At 43.3% G+C, this 17,412-nt stretch overlaps 1 protein-coding gene across 1 annotated transcript in view; it reads right to left on the reverse strand.

Annotated features, from left to right (window-relative positions):
• LOC112264250 (D-glucuronyl C5-epimerase B-like) overlaps nucleotides 1-17,134 on the reverse strand; it is an 82,637-nt gene extending 65,503 nt beyond the window's left edge. Inside the window, 1 exon segment of the mRNA XM_042316888.1 lies at nucleotides 16,949-17,134. The gene's annotated coding sequence lies outside the window, so the exon portion shown is untranslated.
• Nucleotides 17,135-17,412: the final 278 nt, after the last annotated feature.

The raw sequence follows: 17,412 nt of genomic DNA on the forward strand, positions 1-17,412 counted from the left end.
CATAAGCGCTTTCCTCGCTTAAAACATCAAGGAGTCGCTGCAAATAATGCCAACACAACCTTCTGATGACTAATGACTATCCTAACACTATTGATATTGAGCAATGGTCTGCATATGTAAAGTATTAGTAGTTTAGTGATGAGCTAATATGTCAATAAAACTTACACGTCAAATAAAGTTCAACCAATGATATTAAAACACAAGACACTAAGCAATGTTTACAATCAGTGATGGCTTCTCAGGATGTTTAGCATTCCGTTATGGATTTAACATGGGCACGTACAGGCTAATAGACCGTGTGTGGAGGATCACAAGGCTATATCTGCTGAGGAGAGGATGGCCTTCATGTGGTTTAGGCAAAAGCACTCTTCCACGTTGTTTCTGGATGACTGGAGATCTTTAATATATTGCCCCTGACAACCTGCTGCTTGGAGGGTGCTAAAGGTCGAGGCAGGAGTTCCCGGTGGCAGGAAGTGAGCTAAAGGACTGGGGAGGATCTGTCGCTATCACTACCATGCACTAGGGATGTGACAAATGGAAAAACACGAGTCTGTAGTGATGCCTCTAGCAGTGTCTTAGACCGCAGTGCCACTCAGGAGACACAAAATGTGATTTTAAACTTAATCCTAACCTGAATCATCGGCATTGTTAACAGTTGGAAAAATGGCAGAGAGAGGCAGGCGACGACAGGCAGTCCTGTATGGTAACACCTTGAGAAGTTAAATGGAAAGGAAATGCAGCAAACTTTGCAAGGTGGAATTGAGGTACAGTAAGTAATGCTTAACAATCTGAAAGGAAGACACCCTAAAAACAGAAAAATAAATCCCCCTCCGCCACATCCCTACTGCATTGTAGCGATAGAGGCAGATCCTCCCCAGTCGTACATGGTAGCGATAGAGAGAGATCCTCCCCAGTCGTACATGGTAGCGATAGAGGCAGATCCTCCCCAGTCGTACATGGTAGCGATAGAGGCAGATCCTCCCCAGTCGTACATGGTAGCGATAGAGAGAGATCCTCCCCAGTACATGGTAGCGATAGAGAGAGATCCTCCCCAGTCGTACATGGTAGCGATAGAGAGAGATCCTCCCCAGTCGTACATGGTAGCGATAGAGAGAGATCCTCCCCAGTCGTACATGGTAGCGATAGAGATCCTCCCCAGTCGTACATGGTAGCGATAGAGAGATCCTCCCCAGTCGTACATGGTAGCGATAGAGAGATCCTCCCCAGTCGTACATGGTAGCGATAGAGATCCTCCCCAGTCGTACATGGTAGCGATAGAGAGAGATCCTCCCCAGTCGTACATGGTAGCGATAGAGAGAGATCCTCCCCAGTCGTACATGGTAGCGATAGAGAGAGATCCTCCCCAGTCGTACATGGTAGCGATAGAGAGAGATCCTCCCCAGTCGTACATGGTAGCGATAGAGAGATCCTCCCCAGTCGTACATGGTAGCGATAGAGGCAGATCCTCCCCAGTCGTACATGGTAGCGATAGAGGCAGATCCTCCCCAGTCGTACATGGTAGCGATAGCGGCAGATCCTCCCCAGTCGTACATGGTAGCGATAGAGAGAGATCCTCCCCAGTCGTACATGGTAGCGATAGAGAGAGATCCTCCCCAGTCGTACATGGTAGCGATAGAGAGAGATCCTCCCCAGTCGTACATGGTAGCGATAGAGAGAGATCCTCCCCAGTCGTACATGGTAGCGATAGAGAGAGATCCTCCCCAGTCGTACATGGTAGCGATAGAGAGAGATCCTCCCCAGTCGTACATGGTAGCGATAGAGATCAATGAGATCCTCCCCAGTCGTACATGGTAGCGATAGAGAGAGATCCTCCCCAGTCGTACATGGTAGCGATAGAGAGAGATCCTCCCCAGTCGTACATGGGTGAGAGAGAGATCCTCCCCAGTCGTACATGGTAGCGAGAGAGATCCTCCCCAGTCGTACATGGTAGCGATAGAGAGAGATCCTCCCCAGTCGTACATGGTAGCGATAGAGAGAGATCCTCCCCAGTCGTACATGGTAGCGATAGAGAGAGATCCTCCCCAGTCGTACATGGTAGCGATAGAGAGAGATCCTCCCCAGTCGTACATGGTAGCGATAGAGAGCAGATCCTCCCCAGTCGTACATGGTAGCGATAGAGAGAGATCCTCCCCAGTCGTACATGGTAGCGATAGAGAGATCCTCCCCAGTCGTACATGGTAGCGATAGAGAGAGATCCTCCCCAGTCGTACATGGTAGCGATAGAGAGAGATCCTCCCCAGTCGTACATGGTAGCGATAGAGAGAGATCCTCCCCAGTCGTACATGGTAGCGATAGAGAGAGATCCTCCCCAGTCGTACATGGTAGCGATAGAGAGAGATCCTCCCCAGTCGTACATGGTAGCGATAGAGGCAGATCCTCCCCAGTCGTACATGGTAGCGATAGAGAGAGATCCTCCCCAGTCGTACATGGTAGCGATAGAGAGAGATCCTCCCCAGTCGTACATGGTAGCGATAGAGAGAGATCCTCCCCAGTCGTACATGGTAGCAATAGTTCACAGACTATGCTACGGTAAAAACGTTATGGGTTAGGTATTTTTGACGTTTTAACACTCACGTCCCTACCATGCACGACCTCTCCAGACACCCGCCTCAACCCTGAACAGGCTAACAGCAGTAGCCATTAGATGGCCTACTTTATCCACTTGTTGACATGGTTGTCATTTTACAAGATAACAGGCAACATTGACATGGAGAAGATTTCAAACGACAATGAAAGATTTTCCTTTTCTGCGCTGGCTTGTCCAGGTATGATTTCAATCTGAGCATGAATAGAGAGTGATGGAACATGTGTAGGTCTAGACCTACTCCTCTCATTGGCTGTTGTCTAGACCTACTCCTCTCATTGGCTGCTGTCTAGACCTACTCCTCTCATTGGCTGTTGTCTAGATTGGCCTAGACCTCCTCTCATTGGCTGTTGTCTAGACCTACTCCTCTCATTGGCTGTTGTCTAGACCTACTCCTCTCCCACACAGCCTTATTCTAAAATGGATTAAAAAAACATTCCTCAATATACACACACACACACACACACACACACACACACACACACACACACACTACCCCATAATTACAAAGCAAAATATGGTTAGACATTTTTTCAAATGTATTAAAAACACTATGCAGACCCTTTACTCAGTACTTTGTTAAAGCACATTTGGCAGTGATTACAGCCTCGTTTCTTCTTGGGTATGATGCTACAAGCTTGACACACCTGTATCAGGGGAGTGTCTCCCATTCTACTCTGCAGATCCTCTCAAGCTCTGTCAGGTTGGATGGGGCGCGTCTCTGCACAGCTATTTTCAGGTCTCTCCAGACATGTTTGAGCGGGTTCAAGTTCGGGCTATGGCTGAGGCACTGAAGAACATTGAGACTCGTCTGTGTGCTTGAGGTCGGTGTCCTGTTGGAAGGTGAACCTTTGCCCCGGTCTGAGGTCCTGAGCACTCCGGAACAGATTTTCATCAAGGATCTCTATACTTTGCCAAGTTAATCTTTCCCTTGATCCTGATTTATCTCCCAGTCCTTGCCGCGGAAAAACATCCCTACAGCATGAGGCTGCCACCACCATGCTTCACCGGATGAATGGTGCCAGGTTTCCTCCAGATGTGATGCTTGCAATTCAGGCCAAAGAGTTCCATCTTGGTTTCATCAGACCAGAGAATCTTGTTTCTCCTGGTATGCGAGTCTTTTAGGTCCCTTTTGGCAAACCCAAAACGGGCTGTCATGTGCCTTTTAGTGATGAGTGGCTTCCGTCTAGCCACTCTACCATAAAGGCGTGATTGGTGGAGTGCTGCAGAGATGGTCATCCTTCTGGAAGGTTGTCCCATCTCCACAGAGGAACTCTGGAGCTCTGTCAGAGTGACCATCAGGTTCTTGGTCACCTCCCTGACCAAGGCCCTTGTCCCCTGATTGCTCAGTTTGTCCAGACACTAGGAATTGTCTTGGTGGTTCCAAACTTCCTGTCCCTCAACACAATCCTGTCTCAGAGTTCTATGGACAATTCCTTCGACCACATGGCTTGGTTTTTGCTCTGACATGCACTGTCAACTGTTGGACCTTATATAGACAGGTGTGTGCCTTTCCAAATCATGTCCAATCAATTGAATTTACCACAGGTGGACTCAAATCAAGTTGCAGATACATCAAGGATTATCAATGTAAACAGGATGTACCAGAGCTCAATTTTGAGTTTCATATCAAAGGGTCTGAATACTTAAAAAGGTATTTGTGTGTCCTATTTCTATTTTTAATACACCAGCAAACCTGGTTTTCACTTTATCATTATGGGGTATTGTACATAGATTGTTTAAATTATATATTTCTCACCAATTCCAGAACAGGGCTGGAAACGTAACAAAATGTGGAAAACGTCAAGGGGTCTGAATACTTTCCCAATGCACTGTACTCCTCCCATTGGCTGTTGTCAAAACAGCAACAATACCAAGAACAGGCAAGACAAACATGGTTTTCCACTTTTAATGTCAACAACCGTTCTACGCTCCAATCCATTCTCCTATCATTGTTTGAACAACTGAAAGACAGAAAATGGAGATCAAAACAGAGTGAAAACAAAGTAAAAGGCCCTCGGCCATTTAGTATGACATGAGGGTCATATGGACCTCTTGACACTGCGGAACACCCCTCTATACATTCAGCTGAATGGGCTCCATGGACTCCTAAACAGACGGTGCCAGTGCCTGAGAGGACCAAGGCAGCAGTGTGACTCCACCGGCCAACACCACAGTGTGTGTCTGTGTGGGCATGTGTCCATAGCCACTACTCCTCATGCCAGTGACTGTCATAGCAGACCACAGGACAACAGGGAGAGCGGCAAGCTTTCCATTGGCTCAGCAGCAGCCAACCAGATATTACCAATCCTCAGAGAGAGCACCCCCACCTTAGTCCCTGTGAGCCTGTCTGGACATTCAGGCTATTGCACTGGCATCGACCAGGAAGTCTGGCCCCCGAAGGCAGCACAAACACATTTTTCTAAAAGCCCCCTCCATTCACTACTGGCCATAATGAGAGTACAGTGAATAATAGGATGGGAATACAGCTCCAGCTCTGTTGGTCTTGGTGCCGGGGTGCTGAAGCCAGCTCTTTGTTGATGTGGCTGCTGGGGCTGCCGGGGAAGGGGGGCATCTGAGGATTAGAGCACCCCGGGTTGGAGAGCATTAGTGCTGTCTGGTTTAGGAATGAACTGGGCCATGGTCAACGGTGCCCTGAGGGGCCCCAGCGAGGGGGTCAATGAGCCTACCCCTACAGACAGCAGTGGTAACAGTGACACCACATTTCCAAGAGCCAGTACTCAGTCAGAAAAAAATGGCATTAGGGAAAACAAGTGATGTTCGAAAGAGGAAATAGTCTGTCTTACAAAGTTGTGTAATACTTTGTATTTCACCAAGACCCATGATGATAGCAAAATGAGCAATGTCCACATTTAGGCTACTCCATGGTAATATTTAGGAAGACAACATACAGCACAGTAATAAAAAGGAACCATTCAGTACAAAATATATAGAAATTATTGGACAGCTGTTTGAATTAATGAGGCACTCAATGATGCATGGTCACTATCACACTGAATCAGCTGACTATGCGATGTTGCACCATGTCATGATCAGCCCCAGTTAAAAAAGCACTGTTCAAAAATGTTAAACAGCATGATTCACCCATTAAATCAACATTAAAATGTGATATGAATGCCCATTGATTACTCAGAAACCACTCAGAAAACAGAAGTCTGTGGGTGAAAGTGTCTAGTTTTTCAAGCCCGTATTTTCTCTCAGATGAGACAATAGCGGCCTAGCCCTTCCTGACATCTCTTGGCTTCCAGAAGCTCTGCTGTCATTCCGGGGTGACAAAGTGGCCCTAAAGCAAAAGGGCCTCCACAGAAAGACCATTGTACAATGAAGTGGCGAGATGGGGAGTCATCCATGCACACTTGAAATCATGGCATGGGAGTCATCCATGCACACTTGAAATCATGGCATGGGAGTCATCCATGCACACTTGAAATCATGGCATGGGAGTCATTTCCACAGTTGGAATGCTTCAGTTAAAAACAGAGCACACTGAAGACATCATGAGCACTTTAAAAACACTTCCCCTCGTCTTTTCTGCATCAGTCATGCATTTATTAACTACTCTTCTACAAGCTATTGGAAACTGGAGCCATGTGTCATGGAGCGGCATCAAATTAACTATCAATAGGGATTGTCACACCCCCACTGTGACTCGACAAATGAACTGACCGGGGAACTCTTACGGAAACCATCCACAGCAAACAGATCTCGCCTCTCGCTAAATTCCAACCCCTCAAATGTATCCACTCCTCAAGAACAGGGTAAACTTGGCAGCGTTAACCCTGTGTTTGTCTGTGTTGCCCTTTTCAAACCAGCAACACAAGCAGCATATTGATTGCGAGGGCACCGTAAAACCTTTGCTGGCTTTCAGGTCTTATCGATCTCTCAAAATGTCTCCAATCCATTAGAGCGCTTTATATTCATGGCTCCTTTTGGTTCTTGGAAAGTACTGAAAACTTGCACGTTTGTTTTACCACAACTGCGTTGAACTTTAATGGCATGGCTGAATGAAGCACAGTTGGATGATCCATTTTATCAGTCTTGCTGACAGCAATGTTAGTTAGCCAGTAACCCAGCCATCCAAATGACCGGAGTGACTTACCAGAGGGCTGCAGGCTCCAGGAAGTGTCCAGCTAGGAGCCAAAGTAGGGCAGGGCCTTCCAGCACTACACTATTATTAGTCTCAATGGGGCGCCTGGCTTAACGCTCCACTCACGGTACAGAGACTAAACCCCTCGATGAGCAGACTCAAGTGACTGAAGCATTGGGGCAGATGATCAATCTACCTATTAGTGTCTACTTGACAGTGAGCCTATTAAAAAAAAGGCAGCCGTAGAACAGGCCAGTGACCCAACATTTTAGAGTACAGAGGTCCTGAGGCAACCAAATGAGACCCAGCTAGTTGGCCAGGCCTGCACAGGCCCACAATAGTCTTACCAGGAGTCGTATTCCTATTTTTTTCAAAATCTCCTTTCAAGATGGCTACAGGTCATGTTGAAATTGTTCCTGTAGTTAGAAATAAGATTAGCATTCCTGAAACATTATTTGGTCTGAGAAACTAAGCTAATTGATTACACCCAAATTGGTCCTTTTAATTTATAGGACTCAATAAATATAGTACCTAACATCCAATTTGGACCATAATTATTGTAAGTCATGAGAAATCCAACATGATCAAAAGCCCTCCCCCAAACAACCATTATCAGTTCCCCATGTCTAACAAGTAATATGGAGCAACGGCTTGGAGTATTGTTTCGTCATACTATGTAATGTATTCCCTGTTAACCTGGTGGTTTTTCCCTGTTCTGAGAAATTGGCCATTGAAGTCGCTTGCATTACTTAAAAGTGTGAAAATACCCGGTTTTGTCCACTAGACGCCACTGTTTCTGCCACACCCTTTTATAAAATGTCACTGGTCTCATGTTTATTGAACGGATCACAACATTTTTTTTGTAACTTTGGGTAGAGAGCCATTTGCTTGTGCTCATGATGAAAATAAATTGTATGGTCTGAGATGGTGGGTGTCATGGCTTGCTGAAATGACATGGAACGGCTCCTACGGACGCTCATTAAGAGGTGCTGCAGTAAAACAAAAAGACAGCGGAAAAGGCCTCATCTGAAAATCGGTGAAGGCCAAATTACTTCTTCCCATTTCACTTCGGCTTCCTTTGTGCTCGAGACCTGTTCTCAGCCAAACTCCCTATTAAAAATTCCCCTCGCACCTTCCAGTATAATTAGTCCACTGAAATATCATATGCCTCTTAATCAAAGCACTTGGTGGGCCTTGGCAGACTCCCCAAAGCTTTAGGAAAAGTTAATAAAGGAGAACGGGAGGGAAAGTTCTGCATCTTATCAAGGCACTGCAGGTGAGACTCGCGATTATCAAGACATACTGCTAAGTGCTAATTATGCGTGGACGGGGTTGGTTTCAATGGTTGTAAACTGTCGCTCTTGAAAGCAGGGTTGCTGATGTGTGTGCGGGCTGCATCATGCTGCATCATTATGAGGCTACACTGCTGCTAGTACCAGGCCCATCATTATGAGGCTACACTGCTGCTAGTACCAGGCCCATCATTATGAGGCTACACTGCTGCTAGTACCAGGCCCATCATTATGAGGCTACACTGCTGCTAGTACCAGGCCACTGCTGCTAGTACAAAACAATTTGTTAAGAGCAAGAGTTAACATGGTCGTGGGTCCTTGAAACGCAATTTAGCCAGAAAACAGGAAGGGAGATGTTCAAGCACTGCCACTTCACAGTCACGTCCCAAAAGGACATGACAATTAGAGGATTTCCTAGTGTGCTCCAGTAGGGTATGAGCAGCACAGAGTGGCCATCTGCCTGTATGCCTGGCCCCAGACACCCCACCTCTGATAACCTCCCAGCAAACCACCACAGGGCAGGACAAAGCCAAACAAGTGTCATAAAGCCACTCAGTCTGCTTTAGGACTCTGCTTTGATGGGCGGCAGGCAAAACCCCCAGAGACAATGGCATCTCCTCAGGGCACAGAAATGTTAACATTCCTTGAATAAAAATTTCTTCAGCTGGAATATTTCAAAGCTCATAAAAGCAGCTCATTGTTGAGGGTTGCTTTCCAAAGCAACGGAACAGGAAGTAGGACTACCAAGACTCCTTCAAACAATAAAAGGTGAAAAACAGAAGAAATGTGTATATCTGTGGCAGGAAGCTAGACGGTCCCGTCTCTCTTTAGGCTAATGCAAAGCAACTGATACAAAAGCCTCACACACAATAATTAGCTTACTTTTTGACAGTCTGATAATCAGCCCAACTTATCATTCATTAATTTAGCCAAGATGATAACTGCTCCCAATAGAATGGGGTGGTAAGCTGAGATAACACAAGCTTGTTCAAACCCAGAACTAATTTAGTTCATCATGCAAATGAGAGACGCCAACATTTCCCTGAACACTGCATTGCCCCACACCATTTAGCCTACAGAACCTAGGTTCCTCACGCATGTAGCCTAGTGCTCTGGCTAATGTTGCTTTTCACATCTGTTCAGACACTGGGGGCATTAACCACCTACGTGGTCTATTCGAGTTCTCAAGTAGTCTGAATAACATGACTGAAATAACAACATAAATAATAATAATAATAATAATAATAATAATAATAATAATTCGACTACAGGTCAGGCCTTTAACATTGGGAGAAAATGTAAAGTATGCTGAGCACAAACTTGAAAAATAGTACAAATTCAGTGCAACTTCCAGCCCGTTGACTTAACACTGAGGGTGCACCCACTTTAAGTTAGTTTTAACAGAGGCCAAGGTGACTGAAAATGTTGTTTGATGCAAGAAACCACTTTACAAAATAAAATGCATTATTATTCCCATACCATTATTAGAGAAAATCAAACAGTTACCCTCTGCCTGTTGGCTCAGCTTACTTCATGCCTGTCTCAAAATACAGCACTGCCCCTAAGACAAAACAAAAAGCTCTTTAGCTGACTCTCTTTTCAAAGATGTCTAGAAATGCATGCGTTTTGTGCTCTTGGAGGAAGCAATCACTCCCCATTGCTGACTACAAATTATTTGTAACTTGGCTAACTCACTAACTAGCAAAAGATATGAACAAAATGTGTACAAAACAAAAGCATTTACTCATGACCGATCATGCTGTAAACATAGTCCAGCTCAAAGTAAATGGCACACATCCATATATGGCAACAGTCTATTTGCATATAGGCCTACTGCAGCACAGGTATGTGTAGAGTACAGGTTGAGTAGTGCATGTCAATGCAATAGAATCCTACTCCGATGCGTTCTGCCGACAGCAAAAGTATTTTGTTTTGGGAAGTGTTGCATTGAAAGTGGCTAACATTGTGTTGAGTCGATCACAATTGCCATAGTAAAGGGAAACGTTGATAGCGTTAACAGGGAAAACTCTAGAACAATGGTCACCAACTTTTCTGAGTCAAGATCACAGAGTCAAAGTGCAAGCTGAGATCTACCGCTTAGATTTATTAACATGACTTAGACGTAAGCATAAGCAACATTAATAACCAATTAAAAACAGCACTGTAGCAATGAGGTTTGTGCAGTAAAGTATAGGCCCATTATCAATGCATACTGTCTTTGCTGCCAATGCATTGTTGTTGGAGACTATTATATTCAAGCAATAAGGCACAAGGTGGTGTGGCACAGTCGACAGTTTACATTCATTTAGGTTGGAGTCATTAAAACTCGTTTTTTCAACCACTCCACAAATTTCTTGTTAACAAACTGTAGTTTTGGCAAGTAGGGTAGGATATCTACTTTGTGCATGACAAGCCATTTTTCAAACAATTGTTTACAGACAGTTTATTTCACTTATAATTCACTGTATCACAATTCCAGTGGGTCAGAAGATCAGATACACTAAGTTGACTGTTCCTTTAAACAGCTAGGAAAATTCCAGGAAATGATGTCATGGCTTTAGAAGCTTCTGATTGACTCAAATGATATCAAATAGCCTATTGGAGGTGTACCTGTGGAAGTATTTCAAGGCCTACCTTCAAATTCAGTGCCTCTTTGCTTGACATCATGGGAAAATCTAAAGAAATCAGCTGAGACTTCAGAAAAATAATTGTAGAACTCCACGAGTCTGGTTCATCCTTGGGAGTAATTTCCAAACGGCTGAAGGTACCAACAATAGTACGCTTGTATAAACACCATGGGACCACGCAGCTTTCATACCACTCAGGAAGGAGACGCGTTCTGTCTCCTAGGTATGAACGTACTTTGCTGCGAAAAGTGCAAATCAATCCAAGAACAGCAGCAAAGGACCTTGTGAAGATGCTGGAGGAAACAGGTACAAAATATTCTATATCCACAGTAAAACGAGTCCTATATCCACATAACCTGAAAGGCCGCTCAGCAAGGAAGAAGCCACTGCTCCAAAACCTCCACAAAAAAAAACAGACTACGGTTTGCAACTGCACATGGGGACAAAGGTCGTACTTTTGGAGAAATTTCCTCTGGTCTGCTCAAACAAAAACAGAACTGTTTGGCCATAGTGACCATCCCAACTGTGAAGCACGGGGTGGCAGCATCATGTTGTGGGGGGTGCTTTGCTGGAGGAGGGACTGGTGCACTTCACAAAATAGATGGCATCATGGGGTGGAAGATGAGGTGGATATATTAAAGCAACATCAGTCAGGAAGTGAAAGCTTGGTCGCAAATGGGTCTTCCAAATGGACAACGACCCAAAGCAGACTTCCAAAGTTGGGGAAAAATGGCTTAAGGACAACCAAGTCAAGGTATTGGAGCGGCCATCACAAAGCGCTGACCTCAATCCCATAGAAAATGTGTGGGGAGAACTGAAAAGGTGTGTCCGAACAAGGAGGCCTACAAATCTGACTCAGTTACACCAGCTCTGTCAGGAGGATTGGGTCAAAATACACCCAACTTATTGTGGGACGCTTGTGGAAGGCCACCCGATACATTTGACCCAAGTTAAACAATGCTACCAAATACTAATTGAGTATATGTAAACTTCTGACCCACTGAGAATGTGATGAAATACATTTTAAATAAATCACTCTACTATTATTCTGACATTTCGCATTCTTAGTGGTGATCCTAACTGACCTAAAAACAGGGAGTCTTTACTAGGATTAAAATGTCAGGAATTGTGAAAAACTGAATTTAAATGTATTTGGCCAAGGTTGTATGTAAACTTCTGATTTCAAATGTATATGGCCAATATACCACGGCTAAGGGCTGTTCTTACGCATGACGCAACGCAGAGTGCCTGCAGACAGCCCTTAGCCGTGGTATATTGGACATATACCACAAAAACCTCAGATGCCGTATTGCTAGTATAAACTGGTTACCAATGGAATTAGAGCAGTAAAAAAAAAAAAAGTCATACCCATGGTATATGGTCTGATATACCACGGCTGTCAGCCAATCAGCATTCAGGATTCGAACCCCGAATTCAGAGTTCGATCACACATTACTTGTGAAGCACAGCTGAGTGAGCAAACATTTAAATAGTTTGCTGATGGTGCCTGCATCTGATGGTCATTCACAGCGGAGGGCGAGAGCAGCAGACTGAGGGTCCGCCTCTCAACACCCCTCCACTTCCCCTTTCCTACACTGACCAAAAGGAAACACCGTCTTCCAGCTGATGGCTAAACTCCAGTCACACTGCATTATTTCTACTTCATGCAAAGTTCATGTTGTTACTCCTATGAAGAGAAAATCACATTATCCTTGATATTAAAAGACCCAAATAACACAAGCCTATCGATACACTTTCCTGCTCGTTCATTACTGCTGCACTGCTTGTTGTAGCGCTGAGTGGAAATAGGAAGAACACACATTTTATGGCTTATAAAAGTGTTGAATACAAAATGTTGACATTGCTGAGTAAGAACTGAAACATGAACTCAGTCATAAAAACAGCATCTCTTTGCTGTACTCCTTGAGTCTCTCTCATGGTTTTAAACATTTTGAAATCTCACAGTACCAACTTTGCTTCAGCTTTCTATAATGCCTGCAACGTTACTGCAGACACGATCATCTGAGCCAACTGATTGGACAGCGGTAGGTCTGAGCCAACTGATTGGACAGCGGTAGGCCTTTAGTGCACTTGATTTGCTCTCTGGGCCCGCCGGGAAGGGAGAGTTTGTACCTTCAGACACATGAAATGGTTCAAAATGGCAACATTTCTCCTACCCGGGTGCACCTACCGCCAAAAGCAGGAAACAAATAAAAAATAGGAACAAGGATTTATCATTGGGGTTTTTACAGAAATGTTTGAAGGTCGACTTGGAATGCCTTGGAGATTGACCAATCGATCGACCGGTTGGTGACCACTGCTCTAGAAAGTTGAGTAAAGTTTAATCTCAAGCTACTCTCTGCAGGCTGATATTTCTGCACTGCAGTCCCAGGGAGCTGCGCGTCTCGGGGCTACTGTGTGTGCTCGCACAGCTTAAAGGGAACATTGGCTGCAGCAGAAATCTCAAATTAAACTCTAAACCCAATGAGCCCATTATGCATCACATTTCTAGAAAAGATGTAGTCCCCAGGTCTTTTCAAAGGTGCTTATGAATAAAAAGGCATTTCCACTGATGAGTCTCTTTCGGAAGTCTGAATAGCAACTGATCCACCATTCCTTTGAGCATCAGCTAACTCTGCACTTCAATCACAGAAAGAATAATTCAAGAAAGTATGACAAAATGTGCTGATGAAGGACACTCATTGAAGAGAGGACTTTGAAATGGGTTTGGAAGGACACGTAAACTACAAATCACAGTCGCTGACTCTGACAAAAGTGCACACTGCCAAGGCCAAACCATGGAGGCTTTTTTGGCATATACAGTGCCTAAAGAACGTATTCACAAACATATATAACACAAGTGTTCAACAACCGGAGTTAGAATCACCTTTGGCAGCGATTACAGCTGTGAGTCTTTCTGGGTAATTTTAAGAGCTTTCCAAACCTGGATTGAACAATATTGCCATAGTATTATTTATTTTTAATGATTTAAGCTCTATCAAGTTGATTGTTGATTATTTCTAGACAGCCATTTTTAAGTCTGCCATACATTTTCATGCAGATGTTAAGTCAAAACTGTAACTAGGCCACTCAGGAACATTTAATGTCATCTTGGAAAGCAACTCCAGTGTATATTTGGCCTTGCGTTTCAGGTTATTGTCCTTCTGAAAGGTGAATTTGTCTCCAAGTGTCGGAAAGCAGACTGAACAAGGGTTTACTCTAGGATTTTGCCTCTGCTTAGCTCTATTCTGTTTCTATTTATCCTAAAACAACTCCCTAGTTCTTGTCGATTAATATCATACCCATAACATGATGCAGCCACTACCATGCTTGAAAATATGAAGTGGTACTCAGTGATGTGATGGATTTGTTACAAACATAATGCCTTGTAGAGGGAAAAAGTTCATTTCTTTGCCACATTTGAGAGTTTTACTTTAGGGCATTATTGGAACCCGGATGCATGTTTTGGAATATTTATATTCTATACAGACTTCCTTCTTTTCCCTCTGTCATTTAGGTTAGTATTGTGGAGTAACTAGAATGTTGTTGATCCATCCTCAGTTCTCCTGTCACAGCCATTAAACTCTGTAACCCCTTTAAAAAGTCACAATGGGCCTCATTGTGCTATCCCGAGTGGTTTCCTTCCTTTCCAGCAACTGAGTTTGGACGGGCGTCTGGATCTTCGTAGTGACTGACTGTATTGATACACCCTCCAAAGCGTAATTATTAACTTCACCAGGCTCAAAGGGATATTCAATGTCTGCTTGCTTTTTTGTATTACCCATCTACCAATAGGTGCCCTTCTTTGTGAGGCATTGAAAACCTCCCTGGTCTTTGTGGTTGAATCTGTGTTTGAAATTCACTGCCGACCTGAGGGACCTTACAGATAATTGTATGTGTGGGGTACAGAGATGAGGTAGTCATTATAAAATAAATGTTAAACGCTATTATTACACACAGAGTGAGTCCATGCAAACGTATGTGACTTGTTAATCAAATTCTTACTCCTGAAGTTATTTAAGCTTGCCATAAGAAACAGGTTGAATACTTGACTAAAGACATTCCAGCTTTTTATTTTGTGTGTGATATATATATATATATATATATATATATCATATGTATCTATATATATATATATATATATATATATATATATATATATATATATATATATATATGTATCTACATCTATCTATATAAATGGTGGAAAAATAGTGACAATCTCAATTTAATACATTTAAAATTCAGGTTGTAACAACAACAACAAAAAAGGTTGGAAAAAGTCAAATTATGTTTTTCTGAAGGCATTAGGTTTGCTAGAGCGCACAGAGCAAAGACTGCTTCTCAGACCAGAGAGATGCAGACACACAACAGCCAAGTGGGCTGAGCCAGTGCACACAAAAGCCCCAAAAAGTAACTGTATTTAAGACTGCAGAAACAGTTTGACAGAACAAAATGAAGCTGGATGAACCTCTGTTAATTGGTGAAGAGGCTGGATAGAATAGAACTGACTGGGGTGTGAGACACTTTTTTATTTCTGAAAAGTAGTGTATTTTTTAAAGATCAGGGGAGCCAAACATACAGCCCTCGGGGCAAAATAAGTTTGACACCCCTGTTTTAGGCTGTTTTCACACTTGGTCCCTTTCAGACGACTTTGGAGAACTCAATGCAGTTTGCAAAAAAAAAATTGTACAGTGTGAACATTCCAAAGGAACTCAGACCCCTCAAAAGAGCCCTCGACGCGAAGTGAAACCATCTTGAGAGGTGGTCTGAACTCTGTTCCTTCACTTTTGGGGAGTAATGTGAACAAAAATATCCCCAGGTTTACATGTCGTTATTCCAGCGCCACCGTTTTCCCAGACATAACCCCTCACATTAAGTGCCAAAAAAGAGAGATGTGCAGGTTTGTGGGAAAAATGTGCCGTTTTGGATATTGATTAGAGATTGTCAAGAATGCACAGAAATGCCCCAAAAAATTGTGGAGTTTAGTTCAGATAATTTTTTGCAATATGTGATCTATAGGCTAAGAGAGCTTCATAGACTTGTTTATTCGATTGTGGGGTTTGAATAGTGTGAGGAGATAATATACTGTATTTGGTGAGAATCACAAACTAGGGTACAACATTTTTTCTAGCTCTCAAAAGGGGCAGTACCCAACATTAGGTTTACAATTTACCACGACAGCATTATTTAATCTGCAGTTATTCTTCTGCCATTTATTCTGTTAGGATTAACATGTAAATATTATGGTATCTTCTGATTAAAATGCTTATCTCATCTTTTAACTAAATGCAATCTATTAGCTTCCAACAACGTAAGTAGGTATATCTAGCTGTCCAATAACACATTCTGATTGAATGGCTTTCCTGACATTTGTAAAAACTCAGAGTGCATTGAATGAATATTTGAAACATATCTTGGGTCCATTCTAAACATAGCACTGTGACTCAAACCACAAAATAGGTGAAGTGAACTGGCAAAATAGTTGAGTCCTCATTCAAATGCAAGGGCAGTGTGAACACAAAGAGAACTGAGTTATTTTGATTTTTTTTTTAATCCCCAGGGTTCGCTTTAAAGATGACTGAAAACACCCATAGATGAATCAGACTAGTTTTATACTATGGTAGCATAGCCAAACTCTAAAACTGGACTGAGGAGGGTGGAATCTACTTTGATTGTGGTTGGGTTGTACAGACAGGTTAACTCAAGTGTTAATGTTGTACCATCTGGTAGTTAGAAATAGTTTACTCGCCTAAACTCAGAAGTTCAGAGTTGAACGCATGAGAGACTGGCCACGTAGCAGGAGCTTGCTAGAATGTCAAGAGGGCATGAACACTGCTAAGGTACCCAAATGTGGCTTTCCTTATTTTCTTTATCCCTTTACACTGACCAACATACCTAGTTAGTGTTTTTGTGCAACTTGCAAAACATATAGCTAGTTAGCTAGCTAACGTTACCCGCTGTGGCTGTACGAGTGTGTCTACAAGAAGCTAACGTAGCTGCCAGCTGATGTCTTAAAACATTGCTGGCTGGTCCACTACTGTAACGTTAGCTAGCTGGCAGGCTAACGTGTAAATGTAACTTCCATGCATCCTATCAAATACAATGATAGCTAGCTACTTAGCTAGCAAACAAGCTAGTACGGCAAAACGAGCAATTTCCGTCGCTATACTGTCTGAACAAGGCACTACATATGACGGTTGTCCTAACTAGCAGCTGGCTGTGTATGTGGAGAATGGAAAATTATTGCAAACAGACGTTAGCATTACATGGGCAATAATAAACATTAGAGAATGCTGAAAGACGTGTGACTTACCTGCGACAAAAGCTCAATAAATGTCCTGTTCAGTTATAGTGCTGAATATCCAGGGATTCTGAAATCAATTACTTAGATAGCTGGCTTCTCTCTGAATGTTCCTTTTCACAAGAGGCTGTATGCCTTACCTTCGCGCAACATTTAATGTGGACACACAATCGCGCATCTGCCTCTCACTGCTAGCACTCTGACACCGCGAGACAGTACGAGAGGGTGGAGATCTGACGAACCAATGAGAGGCCCCGGTGAGAAAGGCAATGGCCAATGAAATCGAAGATTGTCGGTTGTTTTTTTTGTCATTGGCAGATTCAGATATCTGACGTTAGGGGTCGCGGTTGTGCACATACACAGTCATTTTAAATGATCTGTCTGTTATTAACTAAATGGGATAAAAGTATGCTTCATTCAGTAGCAAAAACAGTTGTAAAAACATAAATTGTGATCATATATGGCTCTTAAAAATA

This window comes from Oncorhynchus tshawytscha, unplaced genomic scaffold (assembly GCF_018296145.1).
Source record: "Oncorhynchus tshawytscha isolate Ot180627B unplaced genomic scaffold, Otsh_v2.0 Un_contig_13882_pilon_pilon, whole genome shotgun sequence".
Taxonomy (NCBI): domain Eukaryota; kingdom Metazoa; phylum Chordata; class Actinopteri; order Salmoniformes; family Salmonidae; genus Oncorhynchus; species Oncorhynchus tshawytscha.